Consider the following 8,495-nt stretch of genomic DNA (forward strand, 5'->3'; position numbering starts at 1 on the left):
CCCCGGTGTGTGGTTGCACTGTCTCCTCGGTGCTTTTCATCCGGCGGTTCCTTTGTGCCGGCTAATCAGTCTGCAGGTGTTTCCCGCTGCGTGTGTGAAACCTAGAGGGATGGCGTGAGCAGCTTTAGCCGGGCTGCGCCGCATCTTTGTCCCGGCTGACACGGAGCAGCTCCACCTGTTAATGGCTGCTGGTGCTCTATTGATAGATTGATTTATCAGTGGCTGGGGGGGAGGATCGTTCACGCAGAGGCTGCCACTTCCCTTGTCATCACCGTGATCCTGTAGTTTGGAGGCAGAGAAAATAGTATGCAAATCATTTGTTAATCCCTTTACATTATTTGTTCCATTTCTCTCCTTCATTTTCACACTTGATTTCTTTTTCTTGAAACCGCCGAGCTGACAGGCGGACTCCCTCACATTTTTAATTCTCTCAACGGTGGAGAGAAATCCTGCATCCATCTTGCTTTGAAAGCACACTTGATTTAATTAAGTAAATTAATTAATTTATAAGATTTACCTGAGCGCTACTTAACAGGTGCTCTTTATATTGCTCTTCAAAAACGTCTCCCGGCGAAACTAATCGATTGCTACTGTACACGTGAACATGTGTCAGTTCTCACGTGGCTGCCGTTCTGTCTATTACTAACGGATTATGGAGATGCCATTAACCTAAGCACATATTACTTTTTGGTAACCTGTATGCTCGCGTTTGTTGTGCAAACCTTCACTCAGGGTTAATCATTTCCAGAAGGAATAACAAAATAAGATTACCTCGATATTAGGATCAGCATCCTAAGGCGACCCGGAGTCTGGAAGTTGAGGACACTGCGGGAGGTTTTTGTGTCCGGTGTCGCCGCATAGTTGGCTGTTCAAACAAATAATATGAAATAGGTGGGATGGTCTTACATCCAAGAAGCTTAAAATGTAAAAATCACGATTAAGCCGAATCTTCCTTGGCCAATGGCGTTGCGTGGCGGTGGGCTTGTGTTGATCGTCTCCCCGCCACGCACGCCGCCCCTCCCCAGAGGAAAACACTAGAGATTTAGGTGGCTTTTCACAAAATGCATCTCGACATTTATCCAGCTTAATCTTCTTAACATATTAAAGTGATTTGCTTCACCCTGAAGTGGCTGAAGCTATATCAAGCTCACCCCCCTCATGGCACTAAGACCTTAAAGGCATTGTGGACATTTTCCACGTTTTACATTTTCCTGAATAAGACAAAAGTGGGCAGAAGTCACCCAGCTTCTGTCATCTTACCATCTGAGAGAGAGAGAGTGAGTGAGTGACGGCGTGCGTGCATGTATGTGTGTGTGTGTGTGTGTGTGTGTGTGTGTGTGTGTGTGTGTGTTTGTGTGTGAATGTGTATGTGAGTCTGTGTGTATGTGTGTAATGCCAACTGTTGCACTCACGACATTGCGTTCATCCCCTGGCTCTGCCAGGACTGCCCACTCCGTGGTGTGGAGGTTTAGAGGATCTCTGCTCCATTGAGAGAGGTTTAGGTAGGTAGAGTAGGTGTTGGCAAGTTGCTTTGTTTTTCTCCTTTGGTGGTTACCACGAGAGGCACGGATAATAACATAGAGCTGAACCATAACCGCAAAGATGCCGCCGATTTACCAGTGCCAACGTTGTTCCCGCTCAGTTGAATTGGGAACTTTCCAGCAGATGATGATGATGATGATGTGCCTAACCTTTTCTCAAGACAGGGCACACATTAGTTTGGGAATTTGTAGCGACAGTTGCAGGCTGTTCTGTTTGGATCCCTTCCCCTAGATTGGACAAAAAGGGCCTTGGTCAATTCCTGGGACGCCGGCTGCCATTATTGGAAGGCCTACTCTCTGTGTTGGCTGCAGGGTGAATTATGAGTCTGTTCTAATGAGCTGAGCTTGATGTTTAAACTTTGGAGCTGCTTTGTGACTAAAGCGTGAACCCATTCATTGTCGCCTTGGTATTTAGCTAAATGTCTGTTACCGTTAAATCTAAATGATCATGGTATCAGAGATGTCATTCCTTTAACGAGGGAATCAATGGGGGGGAGAATTCATTATTTGATTGTGTCTTTGGATGCCTCTTGTAATATCTCCATGCATTATGATCCGAGTTATGTTTCATGGTAAGTTTGTGTCTGTGGATGATGTTCTAAAGGAGCATGATGATAGCCCATCATGGCGGGTCCTGTCTGGCAGAGCAGGCCGGGTCCTGACCTCCTAACCCACACTGACAACGGAGATACTCGGAGATAGCGGAGTGGAGATAGAACCAGGAGGTTTTTTCTTCTAAAATCAAAACAAGCATTTCATGGGCTCTAGACAATGGGAAGTACTTATGGTTTCTTTAAGGCAGCCTTACAGTGAAGGAATAGGGGATATCTGATAGAGTTTTCACATAGGTATTAACACAGGTCCTAACATTAACTATGGGTCAACTTTACTGCACCAGGGCCCAGGTTGGAGACGTGTCTTCACTGGTCTAGTCCACCTGTGCTCTGGACATAAGAGCCGACCCATAATGAGTGTTCTGAGCAACACACGAGTTTGTCCTACCATGTTACTCTCTGAAGAGGCGCTTTTGAGCCTGCTACCTTGTCATCTACAACCTATTCAGATTACAAGTAGCAGCCAAAAGTAGCAGTGCATAAGTCACCTCTACAAGTGAGGCCACAAGTAGCAGCCCAAGTCACATCCACGAGTAGCAGCCCATAAGTCACATCCACAAGTGAGGCCACAAGAAGCAGCCCATAAATCCGATCCACAAGTAACAGCCACAGGTGACAGCTACAATTAGCAGCCCATAAATCTCCTCAACAAGTGACGGCCACCAGTCACAGACAGAGACAGTCCACCTGATGAATGGTGCCGCCTTGTCCTGTTTTAGTTTTCTCCTTGGGCCATTGAGTGTTCCTTGGGAGTGCATCCTATTTGTCCACTTGACATTAGGTTGCAGACTGTAAAATATACTATTATCATTGTCTTTGATCAAGTCTTCGGTGCTTTGTGATGGTCGTGCATCGTTCATAAAAATCCCTCAAAGTCCTAAAGGATGAAGGTGTTAGATCAGATTCCATGTGGCTCTGCCTACCTTGGTCCACCATGAAGACACTTCATTAATAAAAAAAAGCTTTCATGACTAAACAAAGACAATGCCAGTCAGAAAAGCTAACAGATAACTTGGATCATGTTTTGGTCTCGCAGGGAACCTGACCTATGTTTAATAACATGTAGTAATAACTCAGGTTGGGGCTGAAACCTAAAGCATTTTGTGCCACATAGCCCAGCTCCAAAGAGCTACTTCAAACAAACTGCGGTTGGCGGCTCTTTACAAGACACATAAATCTGAGAAATTGATTAGAAGTGGAAAGCTTAGAACTCTGTTGATGTTTTTTTCTTCCTGAACCATGAATCTTTTTCTCGAAGAAACTGCTGCTTAAATTTAGGCAAAAATAAATTGTGGCTTTGTTTTCTATTTCTTTGTCCAAACCCTATGCAGGGTGCTTCAGGTTTTTCCTTGAGTAGAAAGTTGATATTGTTGTCGAGAAGGAGAAAGGACTTTTTCCCTCTGTCTGTGTGCAGGAATGCAGATTTCCCCCCCCCCCCCCCCCCCCCCCCCCGTGAAATCCTAATTGTGCCTTGGAGGGCTGGTAGGGTATCTCAGCCCTGCTCGGCTCAACAGGATTTATGTCTGTGTATGTTAGAGTATGTCTTTTAGCCTGAATGCGGATATAACCCTTTCATTGCACAAGCTGTTGATTTTTTTTCTCCTCATATGCGCTGATAGGCAGTGCAGCCGGAGCTTTTGTGTGTGAAGACATTGGAAGTTTTGTTTGGACCGCTTCCATGTTGAAAATGTTTTTTTTATTCATGTATGTATATTTGTTAAATAAGAGCTGCGTAGATGACATGTAGACTGCTCTTTGCAGATTTACTGTAAAGACTGTTTGGGGATGTTCATAGCCAGACCGAGGAAACCACAGAGTACATCTCCAGATAGAATACATCTCTCCTACCTCACAATCGGTTCCTGTTTTTTTAAGATACTATCTAGGAGCTAGAATAGATGCGGTAGAAAATCTAACAATAAATGTAACAATCATCCCTCGATCATCGATTGTTGAAGGTGGTCACCTCAACAGACCAGCTCCTAAATAAGCTATAGGAGGTCCTCAACACCTGTCCGCTCCTCCATCCCACCATCCAACTCGTCCTCTCCTCTCCTTCTTCTTCAGTATCCAAGTAGCGACATGGAAAATAGCTGATATATTCAAATGAATCATCAGTGCTGGAAATGATTCAATATGTGCTGCATTCAGATGGCTGATATATTATTCCCTTGGGCAGCGTCGGCGCGGAGCGTTTTTATGTGTGCTTTCTTTATCAGTGTGTCAGGCAGAGCGGGGAGCTTGTTCTGTGTGAATGGAGGAGCCCTTGAACCATAAACCTGCAGCCCCTCTGATAACAGTTTCCACATTGTGATGTTGTGAGCGTCGCTGTCACGTCCCCTCTGACGGGGCTAAATATATCAACATTTACTAAATAAAGGGCCTGTCATACACATTACTTTTATTTCAGCCATCTCTATGACATTTTTTTTCTCGCGCTTTTGTATCCACGCTCATATTTTGCAAAGATACATTAATTTTTGAAAAAATAAATAAATTGTAGAAGGAACACGTTAGCGCTAATTCCTTATTCGTACCCCCCGGCATTGAAATGTAAAAGAAGGTTCTGCGTGTTTTTAAACGTGAGTTGCGCGTGTGCGTGTGCGCGGTCTGCGGTGCCCCCCGTCAGCGTGGCGCGGAGACCTCCTGGGCTCGCTGACGTCTGAGGAGAGCCGCGTCCCGCTAGGTGAGATGAGCCGCACTGATTCACTGCAGCCCGCGTGATGACATGGCCCCGGCCGTCAGACTGGTGGGCTGGTGATACTGGAACACAGACGGTGCTTGTCTGTTTGAAATATTCCGTTTTGAGCTTCCAAGCCCTGGGCGCTCCTCGCTCCCAGTCTCCCAACACCCCGCTTCGCCCACTGAAACAAGAGTCTTCCATACTGGAAAATCCAGGCCTGTCAACTGGCAGTCTGGACTGGGTTCAGCCTGCGCGCCAAGCCCAGCGCCGCTGCCCCCCCCCAGCCGGCTCTAGAGCGAGCCTCCCCGCGCAGAACCCAGTTGGTCGCCCGCCATGGATGGCGTCAATAGCATCTTCCTACACAGAAGTGACTGAACGGAGGGCACACCGAAATGTGGGAATAATTTACACTTCCGCACTGTACTACCATCAGAAACCATAATTAATCATGATAGAAAAAATGTGGAAGCCATCTTGGCTGGTGAGACACCCAGTGCCTGTGAACAGCACTGACACCTTTGACAGCTCCCTCGGCCAAATGGGAAGAGGTGTTGAATGGCTACAATTTAGCTTCCACCACGGCGCTGCACCCTGAAGAGGGGAATCGTCCTGCTGCATTATGTTTCCCAAAGAAAGCATTGGCATGCCCAGGATTCCTTAAGAACGTATAAGTCCTAAGACTATGCGTTGTTCACGTAGGTCACATGGCCAAAAAGCAGTTCCTTGTTGAATCTTTGTTCTAAGCCTTTGTGAATCTAGCATGTGAGATTTCAATCATTTGCAATTTTTACACGTTTGTTTCCATAGTTACTAAATAGCAGCCATGTATAAATAAAGCAACATTTTGTAATGAAGAATATTCCTGTGAGCAATTAGAGAAAAGATAGAGCCCTGAAACAAGCTGGGCCTATTCAATTATCCACAGGCATCCTGGTTTCAATTGGATTCTTAGTCTTCAAATTAGCGGTTCCTTTAATCACAGATTGTAGGTGAGAATCCAAAGCTTAACCTTATCTAAATCGTTCTGTTTCCTACGCACATGGCCATTAAAATGTGCTCACCATTTGGCGTGCCTGTGTAAGGCACACTCGGTTGTCAAAGCGGCAGATACAATACTTTTTAACAGAATGACTTGCTGGACAGATTAATTATACATACACGTCCGCTGCTGTAATTTACCCTGCTTGACCTTGTTGTGCTCCCTGACATGTCAAAAACATGTCGGCTCACGGTTCATTCACCACGGACCGGTCGTTAAATTCAGGATCACTACGTGCCTCGCTGTGCGCTATTGGAGAGCAACCCTGCTTGTTTGCCGGTTGCGTCTGCATGAGCCGGTTCTGCAGAGAGCTCCCATTGCTGTGAGTAGGTGTTTGTGTGCAAAGCCACCGCTAGAAAGTGTCGAAAGCCTCAGCTAGCGAGATCGCATCCAGGGTGACTAATAAGCTTAGCATGAAGCACGGGTGTGTTCGTACGCACGGCGCGGTAAAAGAAGTCCTCCACGTTGAGAGGGAATGCAGAAATGGTTCCTTAGGCTGCGGCTAATTCCATCACCCCCCCGAAGCTTCAATCAGACTGTGAACCGCCGAACCAGGACTCTACAGAAATAAAGTGTTCGCAAACACGGCTAAATGCAGACTGCATCTTAACTTTCCCAAGAGTGTGATTGCGTGAGTGAGTGAGTGTCTGCGATTTTAATTGCTACAGTAAATGACAATGTGAAATAAAGTTGATATGGGATTGAAGCCAGCCAAAGGTAGAAGGTAATGTATGCATTTTGAATGTGTAGAAAACAGGCATAATAACAATTATGGATATTGTATGTAGATTGTTAACATTATGACATCTCAAAGATGGGACTCTTCGTAAAGATAGTCTTATCTCACCATTACACTTAACATTCAAAACCCACTGTCGATCTGCAAATGACCCGGTCGTATTGCGAGTACTTATCCTTTTTTAATTGTTTTAATTGGGGATTTCTTTCCATACATTAACATCCTCGTTTGACTTTCTTTTGAATATTTGGTTGGTAAAAATGTAGATTTTAAGGCACTCCGTGCTGCTCGTCTGTGTAGGAGGGAGGCTTTGTTAAACATTGCCAGGTTTGGAGGTAGTGGGCAGTTCTCACTAAAAGCTGCACTAGACCACTGTGAGACGTATTAAGCAATAGCCCTTTCTCATCAGAATGTGCCCTTGACTGAGGCATGCTAATAATACAAGTATGTTAAATAATACATTGTTCTTATCTTTCTTTGTTCTTTTATTTTTTTAACAACTAGGTTTGACAGTTTTTGTGGTTCATAAATTATGTTTAAAGTTGTCCTGTTTTGCTCTATACAAATAACAGGAGAAGATGTGTATACAATTAAGAATGCAATTAAAGTAACTACAAAATATGATACACCTAATATACAAAACAATAATGATACAGTAGGAGATAAAAGCTGTGAGGTTTTGTTATATCAAGGCTGAGGATTAAACGATGTAGTCAAATACGAGACGTTTGCTCCTTCATAAGAAATGAAATGGGATGAGAAATGATGCAAACTCTCTCTTGGGACTAATTCAGAAAACTATTTGATTTGAATCTTGATGATTGGTTGGTAATGTATCATGTATAAAGGAGAAAAAACATTTGCAAATATCTTGCTGTTTCTTTGTGTTTTAGATCATTCTGAAATGAATGTTTTTCCTGGTGACTTGACAAAACAAGCCCATTTAAGACATTTGGCCTGTGACTTGTTATTATGCATGACATTTATATGACAAAATGTCTGCTTCTTAATATTAATTTGCCACTGTCTTGTCATTTTTTCCCGAACTATAAATGGGCAACACTTACTCATTGTTTTTCAAGCCACAAATTACAATATTACTCCTCATTTTTGCCATTTAATAAAGCGCCAACAGTTTATCATGGTATCTGTATTTCTGTTTGCTGAAGGGTGCCTCATATAATCCAGGTTTATTTCTTTCTATCCTAAGGTAAGAGCAGCATGCAGTGTGTGTATATATAGACCCACAGCGGTGCCAAAGATGTGAGGCGCCTGCCAGAGGTCACAGCAGAGGGCCTCTGCAGCACCAGCGTATGCATGGATCCGTCCTAATGTATAGAAATACTCGCTGGTCCTCCAGGCTACGTACAGAAAGCTGCTTGGTGGCTGCGAGTAGTTTGGCCCGGGCGCTCAGCTCTTCATTGCTATGCAAAAGCATTAAAAAAATGCACTCTATTTATAAAAGCCCAATGATCATAATTCCCATATTTATTCATGTTAATGTTTCATTGGAATAAGGCAATTATTTTTTAACACAGATCCAGTTTTTCTCTCTGTCTGCGTGTGTCTGTAGCGGTCCATCTGAATATTTATTTGATGGCCTTCCCCCGATCAGCCATTTCTCCAAGGGTCTTGTTGCTGGGGTCTTCATACCGGGGTCAGGGTGCTGGGGTCAAGCTGCTGTGTTGCTCTCTGCTTTCGCCTCTGAATAAAACACTCACGGTCCAGGGTTCTGATGGGGAAGGAAGGGGTAACGAAGGAGGGAAGGAAGACTGGATTTTGTTGGTATGGGGGCGTGGGGTGCAGTTATTAATGACAATGAGGACCCCTTCATCTCAGGTCCTGATGACCTAGGACAGTGCCCCTCCCCCCCCCTCCA

At 44.5% G+C, this 8,495-nt stretch overlaps 1 protein-coding gene across 1 annotated transcript in view; it reads left to right on the forward strand.

Moving 5' to 3' along the window:
• LOC130384413 (rho-related BTB domain-containing protein 2-like) overlaps positions 1-8,012 on the forward strand; it is a 28,814-nt gene extending 20,802 nt beyond the window's left edge. Inside the window, exon 13 of the mRNA XM_056592576.1 lies at positions 7,827-8,012. The gene's annotated coding sequence lies outside the window, so the exon portion shown is untranslated. The remainder of the gene's footprint in view (positions 1-7,826) is intronic.
• Positions 8,013-8,495: the final 483 nt, after the last annotated feature.

Source organism: Gadus chalcogrammus, chromosome 6 (genome assembly GCF_026213295.1).
Source record: "Gadus chalcogrammus isolate NIFS_2021 chromosome 6, NIFS_Gcha_1.0, whole genome shotgun sequence".
Lineage (NCBI taxonomy): Eukaryota > Metazoa > Chordata > Actinopteri > Gadiformes > Gadidae > Gadus > Gadus chalcogrammus.